The 13,653-nt window shown below is 40.9% G+C and overlaps 1 long non-coding RNA gene across 1 annotated transcript; it reads left to right on the top strand.

Annotated features, from left to right (window-relative positions):
- Positions 1 to 363: 363 nt before the first annotated feature.
- On the top strand, positions 364 to 11,994 carry LOC107824100 (uncharacterized). Its single transcript, XR_012700022.1, has 2 exons — positions 364 to 953; positions 9,846 to 11,994. It is a non-coding gene; the product is annotated as an uncharacterized LOC107824100 (long non-coding RNA).
- Positions 11,995 to 13,653: the final 1,659 nt, after the last annotated feature.

Raw genomic sequence — 13,653 nt, 5'->3', positions numbered from 1 at the left:
TTTCTCCTTTTATATATTTTATTTAAGAAAATTGAAAACAATAAAAAAAGAGTCATATTTTTTATAAGCTTTATCTTCATTTACAAATAAAGAAAAGGTTTTCCAAAAATACATTAGTTTGTTAAGTAAATTTTTAGTGATTAGTATTTTATCTTGCTATTCAAGTTTAGGAGTAGTATTTTTATTTTCATCTATTAATCAATAAAGGAAAAAATCAAAATCACATAAAAGGAAAGAAGTTTTAATTTGGACTATTTCGACTAAAGTCTTTCTTTGTCCAAATGTCCAAGTTATGGTCCAAATTGGCCCAAAACTTAACCCAATTCGCATAACCCACTACACAAAACCCAATATCCCCTCATCTCTAAAATACACCCTAATTTCCTCTCTTTAAAAGGGGACTTTCCCAAGACTCTAAGACCAAATTTTCCTAAGCTAGCATCAACCGCATCTCCTCCTTCTTCAATCTCTAACCTAGATACACAGCCACACACCCAAAAAGAGAAGAGGGAACCGTCTTCTTTATCTTCAATAGCGCAGATCCCAAGCCCAAAAATTTCCAGTAACAACCTCAAACCTTTACTATTTCAGCCATTGAAAGCAGCCGCAAACAGCCATGAGAACTCGCCAAAATTCCAACGAAACAACAACCCCTTTTTACCAAAAACCAGTAAAGAACTACTCTTGAAAACTAGTCTGAAAATAGCTTCATCTCCTCACCCTACTGTCATCTTCAACCAGCCATAAATACCAGCCCTTGACCACACTTAAACCACCAGAAAATACTTCAAAACATCTCCCCTTTTTACATAACACAACTACATTTTGGGGCTGAAGTCATCGAGTCGAGGTTCGAGGTCACTGCTGAGAGATTCAAGCCGAGTTTTGGTTGTTGAACTCGTGTGTCGACTTTTGTATTCCAATGTGATCGGCGGTAAAGATCCCAATTTGAGGTTCTTTCCTTAACTTCCAGTATGTTTTTGGTGTTTTACTCGCCCCTGTTTGCGCCTATTTGTATGTTTATTTTATAACTCACTGCTATCACTTGATCTTTGTTTTAGTTTTGTGGTATTTATGCTTTTCTAGGCCTTTTAAAAGTGAAAGAATAAGGATTGTTTGTTGTATCAACGTTTAGGTGTGTCCTAGTTAGTTTCTGCTTATTCAAATGCTACAAATATCTTTCTGGACTTCGTTTATTTCTCAGGCCAATTTCATATGACTGGCTTTTTGTTATATTAGTTTATGAAGTACTTGACATATGAAAATTGATTTCTAAGGGCAGGGTTATCAATTAGTAGGAGTGATTTTAGATTTAAATGAGCTGTAAATTGATAAGTTGGATAGAAAAGATAGTTGAATTTGATTTGATAAAATAACGTGTTGGCCCTTAGCTTAATACCTGGATTACATCATTTCTTTCACAATTTCCATAATTCATGGCCTTACAACATATCTCAAAGGTAGTTTAGGAAGAATAATTTAATATCGTAGCTTGCTTTAGGCGCGATTAATATTATAAATTATCGTGGCTATGGGTACGGTTCCCGTGGCATAGTCATGACACGTAATCTCCAATTCAAGTGTGCGTTTTATGTGACTCGACCCTTACTTCAAACAAAAATAAAATAAACATGTTGTAGATCGTTGGTACGGTTCCCATTACGTGATTCGCAATGTGTACAAAAACAAACGAGTGTGCGACATCACGACTTGTTCAAAAAAATTCCATAAATGTTAAAAGCGGTTTAGAGGAATAAAATGCACATAGGTTATGAATATTTAATAAATCTGATAATTAGGCCAATTTCAATAGTTGAGCAACCGTTCTAAAACCACAGAACTCGGGAGTACCTCACACCTTCTCCCGTGTTAACGGAATTCCTTACATGGTCTTCTGTGTTCGCATACTATAAATAAGAGTCAATTTCCTCAATTTGGAATTTAAAATAAACTGGTGACTTGGGACACCATAAATTATTCCAAGTGGCGACTCTGAAATTAAATAAATAATTCCATTTCAATTAATGTTACTTAAATTAGAAAAACCTCCCTTAACACCCTATGGGAAAAAGGAGGTGTGACAGTTGATAGATGCTCAAGTCGGGTTTTACTATCTCTAGATTCAACCCTTTAATTGGGACTATCAATTTCTTGAGTTCGTCCCAATTTCTTGTTAGCCAAGTTTTTCTAGACGTGGTCTTTTTTTTGCAAGTAGAGATTAAGTTAAATAGGCTTGAATCAATATTTTCAACTATTAATTCTGCAATTAAAGCAAGAATTAGGCTAAATATTACACATCCAATCATAAACAGGTCCTAAATCAAATACTCATTAGGTACCCACACTAGGGTTGGGTCACAACCCTAGGTAGAAATTTAGCTACTCATAGATGAAAATGAAGAAATTAAATAATAAAAGAAGATTAAACTCATATTAAATGATAAAGAGATAAATATCCAATGTAAAATAGACAAGCTATTGTAAAATTTCCTAAAGTAGTAAATAAAAACGGTTCCCAACATTTAGATGTTCAAAACTTCACCTAATTTATTCAAAAAACACTATTTATACACAGCTGAAATTTTCGGATAAGCCCATTTAGAGGTTCTGTGGCCGCAAATTTTTTTGTGCGGTCCGCACTTTGATGCAGGTCTTGACAGGAGGGACTTTTGAAGCCGCACAATTTTGAAATGCGGCTGCACTTCTTAAATTCTGCAGACCGTACACTTCTGAGTGCGGCCGCACTCTTAAGTTCTGCGGCCGCACAATTATAGTGCGGTCCACACTTCTTGATGGACTAAGATTGGTAACTCTCTGATCTTCAACATCTGCGGCCACACAATTATTGTGTCGTCCGCACTTTTCAAAGCTTTTCTGACAGAGGTCCTTCATGATCTGCGGTCGTAGACAGAATTCTGCAGTCCGCTGCCTTTTTACTTTGATTTAGTCCTTGTCCAAAAATACTCCTTCTTTATTTTTTAATACTCTTGCAAGAGAGCATATTGATCGAGACCAACCCTGCACTACTATTGAGTAGCAAGATAGGTCGAAGCAGCTTTTACCCGATTAAGGTCGGGATCGATTTTCACAGGGAACTAGAAGTTGGAGTCGGGTGTCTATCTAAAGTGGAGTTGTGTATTTGCTCTTGATTGCACTTCTAAACATTTTGGGTTTTAATTTACTTCTAATTGTATAGAACTACAATGATCAATTAAACTAAAATAAGCTAAGATTAAACTATTGCGAGTTGTTCAAATGGATAAAAGGCACTAGGGTAGTGACTTTCGCTTAGGTGGTCAATTGACGGATACTTGAGTCTGAGGCAGGATTGTCACATTTGGGGAGTATGATATAAACATTGCACGATTCTACTCACTCTACACCTCTCGGTAGTTCGAGTGATTTTGCCCAATTTACTTTCTTAAGACCAATTGGGTATGCAAATTTGTACAAGCAATCAAGGTTCAAGTCGGGTATTACTATCTCTAGGTTTAACCCTTTAATTGGGGCTATCAATCTCTTGAGTACGCCCCAATTCCTTGTTGGACCAATTTTAGAGACTTAGGCTCTCTTTCTAAAGAAGAGCCAAAGTCAACTAAACACAAACTAGTGTTTGCAACCACTAATTTAGCAATTAAACATGAAATTAGTCCAAATATCAAACACCCATAATCAATCAAGCCCTAAAATACAAGACCCGTCAATTATCCACACTAGGGTTGAGCCGTAACCCTAGCTTATGGGTCTAGCTACTCATAATTAGAGAAGAAAATAAAGAAATAGATGAAGAAAAACTCATATTAACTAATTGCTAAATTAAACTTGAAGATTCAATGTTGAAATAAAGCTAAAATTACTCAAAATAGCTAAAAACATCGAAGTTACGAGCGCAGCCTTCAGTACAAACTATTTGATGACCCAAAAATGGGAAAAGAAGCTATTTATACTAAGCTAAAATATCTGGACAAAAATACCCTTGCGGGGTTAGTGCAGACCGCTCAAAATCACGTGCGGCCGCACTAGGGCTCTGAACTTGAATAAACAGCTCCCTAAACTTGGGTAATGCGGACGGCACAAAATCGAGTGCGACCGCGGTGGCTTCTAGTGCGGTCCGCATGAGATGGAGCATGGACCGCTTTGAGCTTTAAACTTGGAACTGGTAACTCTCTGAACCTTGGCTCTACGGACCGCACAAGATTAAGTGCGGCCGCATTGATCCCTTGCGGCCGCATTGCCTTTGTGCCTGAATAGCAGGCTCTCTAAACTTCACTTGTGCGGACCGCACAAAATGGTGTGCGGACGCATTGGCCCTGTTTTGCTTGATCTTTGTCTTGTCTTGGTACTTGTGCAAGTTTTACTCCTTTTTGAGCTGATCTTTGACATCTTGTCACCTTGTTGATCAAACCTGCAATTAAGCATAACTTGTGAGCCTTTTAGGACAATTTTGTACACATCTCTAATCAAAACTTAAGCATGAAGGAGTATAAAATGTATCAAAATCCCTAGTTATCAACTCTCCCAAAATTAAGTTTTTGCTTGTCCTCAAGCAAACAAAATAAGACCCACCCCTTAAGAGAAAATCCAAGAAAATTCAACTATCCTAAAGTGACCTCATCTAGCATCAATTGGGACTAACAATTGCCCTCAATACAAATGAATCATTAACAACATTTACTCTTTTAAACACCATGGATTAAGTGCGATACAAAAGTATCAAGAGTTGACTCAACACATCAAAGAGCTCTCTTTATTACTTTGGTCATTGTGGAACCCAAACTCACACATCCTCAGCTCTCTCTAAGTAAACCTCACCTTTAGAATAGTGGCACTCAGAATGAGGTTAATGGAAAATCACTCATCTATCTCAAAGAAAAGTTACAAGTCCGACTCTAAGTACCATATGCTTGCCCCTTATGTGAGTCACCACTAATGTAAGTTTCATTCAACTAGAGATCATATAGCGCTTTTGTGGAGACATAGTTAATGCTTATGGTTCAGGGTAGGAAATGTTTGGTCTAAGTAGGTTCCATCTTCCCTTAAGCACTTCTTTTGCTTCGTTTGGCGCACATTCACTTGACTTTTTGAGTCTTTTCACTTCTTTCTAAGGGGTTAGAGAGACACACTATCACTCTTTCTTATACATTTCAAATCGTTTCTCCTTTTTCAATTTTCCACACCTTTCATTCTTTGCTTTTCTTGAATCCCTTTTATTCATTTCTACATTTGAGCAATCTTTTTGCCTTTTTGTTTTTCTTTCTTTTTCATTGCCTTTCATTTTCTTCATTTTGTACCTTTTTACTACTTTGTTGCCATCTTCGTCTCTCCCCTCAAACTTATACTTTTGCCATGTGCTAAGGAAAGATCGGGTGCCAAGAGAGGGTATCTTTTAGAATGGGTAAAGGCTTGTATCATGGTTCTTGAAGGAAAAAGGTCTAAGGCTCAAAAGGGTTGACTAGGGATTTTATCATTTGGAGGTTTTCAAGCTATTATTTGGATCAAGGAGAGCCTATAATCATATCTCAAGTCAAAATTCACTTAGGATTTTGCCTCAACAAACATTCAGGGCAAGTTTTAGACCAATGGCTCGGGACTTGGACTTGCAATGCAATTTCTCACCACACAAGCTATGGGATCACTAAAGACATAGAGTCGGGGGCCCACAACGACCTTAGATAAGATTTGAGCACAAAATGGTCCCGAAAAATAACTTGATGATTATCGGTCAACACAAGAGTCTCAAGGTCATGACTTTCACCATCCTAAACACAACGATTTGTTTTTTACCATGAGATCAAAGGCAAATGTGCTAGGTCCAAGTGAAGCTTTGTTTGATGCACCCTTACCACTAACTACTAAAAAGCAAAAAGAAAAATGGACTCAAATCCTTAAGAAGGTTGTCACGCCATCCATCATTGGGAAGAGCCACCCGGTTCGCACAAACTCCACCTTTAGAAAGAACCATGGCATTAAGAAAACCAAAGGCTTATTGCAAACATTCAAAACAAGAAGCTACGAACATAAATAAGAAGCTACAGAAAAGAAAAATGCGGAAAGTAGAATGAATATGTACAAGAGGGGATTTAATCAAATATACAATACAGGGATGAATATATACAATGTAACATAACTTTTATATACAGACCCAAAGTGAAAAGTACGAAAAATGTAATGAAGTACTAAAATTATATACATACCAAAGATAAAAAGAAAGAAATCATAAAAATCTGTCGAATATATACATTCATCCAAATCAATAAAAGTAGGGCCTACCCCCTCAAATGAAAGCTGGCATTGTCCTCAATGCCAACTAAGCAAAATAAACACCAAAAATAAAGGGAAAAGAATATAGAAACTCCCTATGGCCTGTCTGTCTGCATGGCGTCATGAGTGGTCCCTGAGTCCTCAATATGCTCGGGAACCTCAGACTGGTTCCCTATGACCTGCTGCTTTGCTGCTGGGACCTGGACCTGGACAAGCTCCTGAGCTGTATCCTGTGGCTGAATGGAGGAGGTCTCCGGTGGGTCTGCCAACTGGATGAATGCATCATTTGTGTAGGGAATCATCCTCTTCCTCTTGGGAGGCTTTTGGGATTGCTCTAGCTGGGGATGAGCTCCTGGCATAGGGTCCTGTAGCAATAAATCCAAAGGCAGATGATCTGCCTTCAACCTGTCAACCTCAACCCTCAACTCCTTCACGGACTCCTTGGAAGCCCGCATCTTTCTTATCTTCTTGGCCTTCCTAGCAATCTCCTTGAGAGTTTTCCCATGAGAATCCAAAGCATCCGTAAGAACTTTTTGAGTGTCAAGAATTTTCTTCTGGTTGTCCAGAATATCCTTGAGGGCGTCCTCAATAGACTGTGGGACTTGTGGAGGCGGAGGTGCCGACTGAGCTACTACTGTAGAAGTGAGGACAGACAACTTAGAGGAAGTTGTCTGCATCTAGTTGTTGATGCTGAGAAGATCCTGGCTCAGACAGTGTGCAGTCACTAGGTAGGCCGTGGTGGAGGGTATGTTTGGAATTGCTGAAGTGGATGGACCAGGGGGCATGTCCGCTAGGGTGGACGAAGGTTGAGTAGGAGCCACTTCCACTACTGGCTCTTCAGACTGACCAGTTGCAGCAGTGGTTGTTCCCTTGTAGTTCTTGCTTTTGGGTTGTCATAACCCTGCATGTTGTACCATAAGAATGGGGACTTTGCTTTCACGTTGATATCAAATGCCCGCTTTTCAACTTTGAGGTCCCTAAAGTACATGGTTAAAAAACTGGGGAAGGGGTAGTTTCTGTCACCTTCACTAACTACCTGTGTAATCACCCGAGACATCACCTTCCCGACGTTAACTGGGTACCCCCCCATGATTGATGTTACCAGTACTGCCCGGTGAAGAGGGAGTGAGTTGTCATGAGTAGTGGGGTCCAATCTGCTGCACACGAATGTTTCCCAACCCTTGGCCTCGAAATTCAAACTTCTCCTCAAAATTTTCACTCCCGCATTCAACCAATGGGGGTGGTACTTGGGATTGCCAGATACTGTGCCAACCAAGGAGGACCACCTCACCTAATTCCATATTTGCCAAATACAGTGACTCATCCTCCTCATCGAAGCCCAAGTAGTCATTTATTGTTTTCGCATCAAACAACACTTTCAAATTGCGCACCTTGGTCACTTTGGTGCCCTTCTTGATATGGACAACATTTGTGTAGAAATCCTTGACCAGGTGCTCATTTGCATCCTCACAGTTTTTTAAGAAATACTCCCAGCCCACTCTCTCTCTAAACTGTTTTCTCACTTTGGGGTTGTGAGGCAAGAGGTCTCTATCAACAAAACTCCTCTCCGGAATCAATTTCCTCTAAGGCCACCATTCTCTGAATTTATGGTAGGCCACCTCACTCACAAACCGGTCTTGCCAAACCTCCGGTTTTCTAGTTCTAGCAATTCCTCCCACCTGTGGTTCACCCCCTTCTCCTACTACCTCATCTTCTCTTACTGCACCCTCTCTGGATAATGAAGTTGTGGGAGAGGTGGAGTATTCATCCCCACTGCCTTCAGCTAAGCCCTCAGATGACCCAGAAGTTACATTTACTGACGCTTGGGCAGTGGGGGAAGGAGGATGAGTGTCTCTTAGTCTGTTTCTCTCCCGCCAATCAGGGATGTACTCTGGGATTGAGTCTGAAGATATATCCCGGGAGGGCTCGTATTCACTCCCAGTTTGGTCAATGGCCCTATCAGCAGCTTTAATGAGCTTCCTTGTGTTTTTAATATTTTGTCGGTCTTGGGGAGTCAATCTTAGCATCTTCTATTTCCCTCCCTGGGAGGATTCTCCTCTACCAGCTTCTTTAGAACCCTTGCCTCTTTGTTTGACCATTGTCAGAAGTAAGATGTTATGAGGAAGATTAAGCCTTAGAAATCAGTTATGTGCAATGAGTGGAGAATAACAACAATTTTAAAGCTCTGAGAGTTAAAAGATCTAAAAGTTCAAAATGAGGGCCTCAGGTACTATTTATAGAAAAATTCCTGGGGCCCATCTCACCTACCCAATGCGGACCGCACAAAATGCAGTGCGGTCTACACCACATAGCCTTAGATAAAGTTTGAGGAGGCAACCCACTGCGGTCTGCACAAAATGCTTTGCGGCCGCAGTGGTCCACCGCGGACCACATAAAATGTAATGCGGCCGCGGTGGCAAACTTCAGAGACTTGGTATTTTCATCCATCATCAGTGCGGTCCACACTGATTTTGTGCCCCCCGCACTGAGTTCTTTGCGGCCGCACACAATGTAGTGCGGTCCGCATTGAAAACTTTAGAGACTTGAACAATTTTTCCACCATGTCCTGCACTGCATCAACACAAACCTATAACATCTCACAATCAGTCAGTCCAAAAATAAATCCTACCCTACAATGAAAATCAAAGAAAAACAAGAAGAAAAAACACATGGGTTGTCTCCCAAGAAGATGCAGGTTACCATCGAATCATTTGAGATAAAGAAGTGCCACCACATGGCTGTCATCAATTTTTCTCAAGTAGTGCTTGACCCTATGCCCATTTGCTATGAAAACTTCCCCATTTTTGTTCTTTAAATCCAGTGCAACAAACGGTTCGATCCTTTTTCTCTCAAAGCCCTAAAAATCACTGTTCATCACTAAATATGCACGAATTCATCTGCATAGTCTTGATTAATCATCAATACTTCTCACATCTGGTAACTTTTACTTCTTTTCAGTTGTTTAATTTTACTATTTTCATTAAATTTTTGGTTTTAGCTTTGCTTCTGGTCTTTCCCGTATTTTTTTTGAATTGGTATCTTAGGTTAGTTCATTTGTTGTTTAAATTAGCATTAGGTAGTTAAAATATTGGGCAAACACTTAGGGACCCTTTAATAGGAAAAAAAATTGGACTTAAAATGAACATTTCATGAACCCTAGGTTAGTGCTGTGTTTTGGTACTCTGTGCGGACCGCGGTGGAATTTGTTCGGTCTGCGGTGCCCTTGTGCGGTCCGTAATGGTAATTTGTGTGGACCGCATTGAATAATGTTCTGAAACCTGATCATTGAGGACCGCGGCCACATTGCATTTTGTACGGTCCGTTGTGCCTCAATGCGGACCACATTGCCATTTTGTGCGGTCTGTGGTGCAATTATTCAGGGAGTAGGTAGTTTGAACCCCACCTCTGTGCAGACCGCATTGGTATTTTGTGTGGTCCGCATTGGCCTCTGTGTGGCCGCACTGCATTTTGTGCGGTCCGCACTATGCAACATTTGATACTGTCTGCAACATTTTCTTTCCTGCAACTGTGAACTTCATTGCTTTTACTGATACTAACAAAGCATAACTGAATGTTTTTTGCAGGAAATGGTGAAATCTAGAAGCAAGGGTGGTAAACAAGCAGGCAGGAGAGAGTCCTCCCAGGGTGGTAAAGGCAAGAACATGATAAGACTAACCCCACAGGTCCGTCAAAACATAAAGAACACAGGGAAAATCATCAGAGCGGCAAATAGGGCCATTGACCAGTCGGGGAGTGAGTATGAGCCCTTCCGAGATATATCTTCAGTACGAGTTTCTTCTGAGTCGTCTTAGGGCTTAGCTGTCGGTAGTGGAAATGAGTACTCCACCTCTCCCACAGCTTCATTATCTGGAGAGGGTGCAGTACCAGATGACAGGGAAGAAGTGGAAGGGGGAGAGCCTCAGGTTGGCGGGGTTGAATGAACAAGAAAACCGGAAGCATGGCAAGATTGTTTTGTGAGTGAGGTGGCCTACCATAAGTTCAGAGAATGGTAGCCTGTAAGGAAATTGATTCCAGAGCGGAGTTTTGTAGATAGAGACCTTTTGCCTCACAACCCCAATGTGAGAAGGCAGTTTAGAGAGAGAGTGGGCTGGGAGTACTTCTTAAACACCTGTGAGGAAGCAAACGAGCACCTGGTCAAGGAATTCTAAACCAATGTTACCCACATCAAGAAGGGCACCAAAGTGACCAAAGTGCGGAATTTGAAAGTAATATTTGACGGGAAAGCAATAAATGACTACTTGGGCTTCGATGAGGAGGATGAATCACTGTATCTGGCAAAGATGGAATTAGGTGAGGAGGTCCGTCCTTGGTTGGCACAGTACCTGGAAATCCCAGGTACCACCCCCGACTGGTTGAATGCGGGAGTGAAAATCTTAAGGAGAAGTTTGAATTTCGAGGCTAAGGGGTGGGAGACATTCGTGTGCGCAGACTGGACCCCACTACCCCACGAAAACTCACTCCCTCTTCACCGGACAGTTTTGGTAGCATCTATCATGGTGGGGTACCCGATTAATGTCGGGAATGTGATGTCTCGAGTGATTACACAGGTAGTAAGTGAAGGTGACAGAAACTACCCTTTCCCCAGCTTTTTGACCATGTACTTCACGGACCTAAAGGTAGAGAAGCGGAACTTTGATATCAAAGTGAAAGCAAAGGCCCCGTTCTCATGGTACATCATGCAGGTTGATGACAACCCTAAAAGTAAGAACTACAAGGGAACAACCACTGCTGCAACTGGACAGTCTGAAGAGCCAGTAGTGGTAGTGGCTCCTACTCAGCCTTCTTCCACCCCAGCGGACATGCCCCTTGGTCCATCCACTTCAGTAGTTCCAGACATACCCTCTACCCTGGCCTCCCTAGTGACTACCCACCATTTGAGCCAGGCCCTTCTCAGTATCAACAATTGGATGCAGACAGTTCCTCTAAGTTGTCTGTCCTTACTACTACCGTGGTAGCTCAGTCGGCACCTCCACCTACACAGGTCCCACAGTCTTTTGAGGACACCCTCAAGGATATTCTGGACAACCAGAAGAAAATCCTTGACACTCAGAAAGTTCTCACGGATGCTGTGGATTCTCATGGGAAAGCTCTTAAGGAGCTTGCTAAGGAGGCCAAGAAGATGAGAAAGACTCGAGCTTCCAAAGAGTCCATGAAGGAGTTGCGGGTTGAAGTTGACAGGTTGAAGGCAGATCACCTGCCTTTGGACTTATTGCTAGATGACCTAGTGCCAGCAGCCCATCCCCAACTAGTGTAGTCAGAGAGGCCTCCAAAGAGGAAGAGGGTGATTCCACACTGGAGATCTCCTCTAGTCAGCCATAAGATGCAGCCCAGGAGCCTGTCCAGGTCCAGACCTAGGTCCCAGCAGCAGAGCCACAGGTCATAGGGAGTCAGTCTCGGGTTCCCGAGCATATTGAGGACCCAGGGACCGCTTAGGACCCCATGCAGATAGATAGGCCATAGGGAGTTTTTGTATCCTCTTCCCTTTTATTTTTGGTTCTTATTTTGCTTAGTTAGCATTAAGGACAATGTCAGCTTTCATTTGAGAGGGTAGGCCCTACTTTGGTTTGATTTGGATGACTGTATATATTTGACAGATTTTATGCTTTCTTTATTTTTCATCTTTGGTATGTATATAATTTCAGCACTTCATTACATTTTTCGTACTTTTTACTTTGGGTTTGTATATAAAAGTTATGTTATTCGATTAAACAACCCTCTTGTAAATATTCATTTTACTTTCCGTAATTTTTTTCTTTCTTAGCTTCTTATTTGTGTTTGTAGCTTTTTGTTTTGGATTTTTGCAATAAGCCTTTGGTTTTCTTAATGCCACGGTTCATTCCAAAGGTGGAGTTTGTGTGAACCGGGTGGCTCTTTCCAATGATGGATGGCGTGACAACCTTCTTAAGGGTTTGAGTCCGTTTTTCTTTTTGCTTTTTAGTAGTTAGCGGTAAGGGTGCCTCAATAAAAGCTTCACTTGGGCCTAACACATTTGCCTTTGATCTCATGGTCAAAAACAAATTGTTGTGTATAGGATGGTGAAAGTCGTGACCTTGAGACTCTTGTGTTGACCGATAATCATCAAGTGGTTTTTCGGGACCATTGTGTGCTCAAATCTTATCTAAGGTCATTGTGGGCCCCCGACTCTGTGCCCTTAGCGATCCCATAGCTTGTGTGGTGAGAAATTGCATTGCAAGTCCAAGTCCCGAGCCATTGGTCTAGAACTTGCCCTGAATGTTTGTTGAGACGAAATCCTAAGTGTAATTTGACTTGAGACATAATTATAGGCTCTCCTTGATCCAAATGATAGTTTGAACACTTCCATATCCCACCAATGATAAAATCCCTAGTCAACCCTTTTGAGCCTTAGACCCTTTTCCTTCAAGAACCATGATACAAGCCTTTACCTGTTCTAAAAGATACCCTCTCTTGGCACTCGATCTTTCCTTAGCATATGGCAAAAGTATAAGTTTTGGGGGAGAGACGAGGATTGCGACAAAGTGGTAAAAAGTTACCAAAAAAATGAAGAAAAGGAATGGCAATGAAAACGAAAGAAAAGAAAAAAGACAAAAAGAATGTTCAATGTGTAAGAGAATAAAAGGGATTCAAGAAAAGCAAAGAATGAAAGGTGTGGAAAGTTGAGAAAGGAGGAAAGATTTGAAATGAATAAGAAAGAGTGCTAGTGTGTCTCTCTAACCCCTTAGAAATAAGTGAAATAACTTAAAAAGTCAAGTGAATGTGTGCCAAAATGAAGCAAAAGAAGTGCTTAAGGGAAGATGAAACCTACTTAGACCAAACATTTCCTACCCTGAACCATAAGCCTTCACTATGTCTCCACAAAAACCCTATATGATCTTGAGTTGAATGAAGCTTACATTAGTGGTGACTCATATAAGGGGCAAGCATATGGTACTTAGAGCCGGACTTGTGACTTTTCCTTAAGAGAGATGAGTGAATTTCTATTAACCTCGTTCTGAGTGCCACTGTCTTAAAGGTGAGGTTGGCTTATGGAGAGTTGAGGATGTATGAGTTTGGGTTCCACAATGACCAAAGTAATAGAAAGAGTTTCTTTGATGTGGTGAGTCAACTCTTGATGCTCTTGTGTCGCACTTAATCCATGGTGTTTAAAAGGGTAAATGTTGTTAACGATTCATTTGTATTAAGGGCAATTGTTATTCCCAATTGATGCTAGATGAGGTCACTTTAGGACAGCTGAATTTTTTTGGAATTACTCTTAAGGGGTGGGTCTTATTTTGTTTGCTTGAGGACAAGCAAAAACTTAAGTTTGGGGAGTTTATAACTAGGGATTTTGATATATTTTACACTCCTTCATGCTCAAGTTTTTATTAGAAATGTGTACAAAATAGTCCAAAA

The sequence above is a fragment of the Nicotiana tabacum genome, chromosome 16 (assembly GCF_000715075.1).
Source record: "Nicotiana tabacum cultivar K326 chromosome 16, ASM71507v2, whole genome shotgun sequence".
NCBI classification, from domain to species: domain Eukaryota; kingdom Viridiplantae; phylum Streptophyta; class Magnoliopsida; order Solanales; family Solanaceae; genus Nicotiana; species Nicotiana tabacum.
This window is presented reverse-complemented; position numbering and strand designations above follow the sequence as displayed.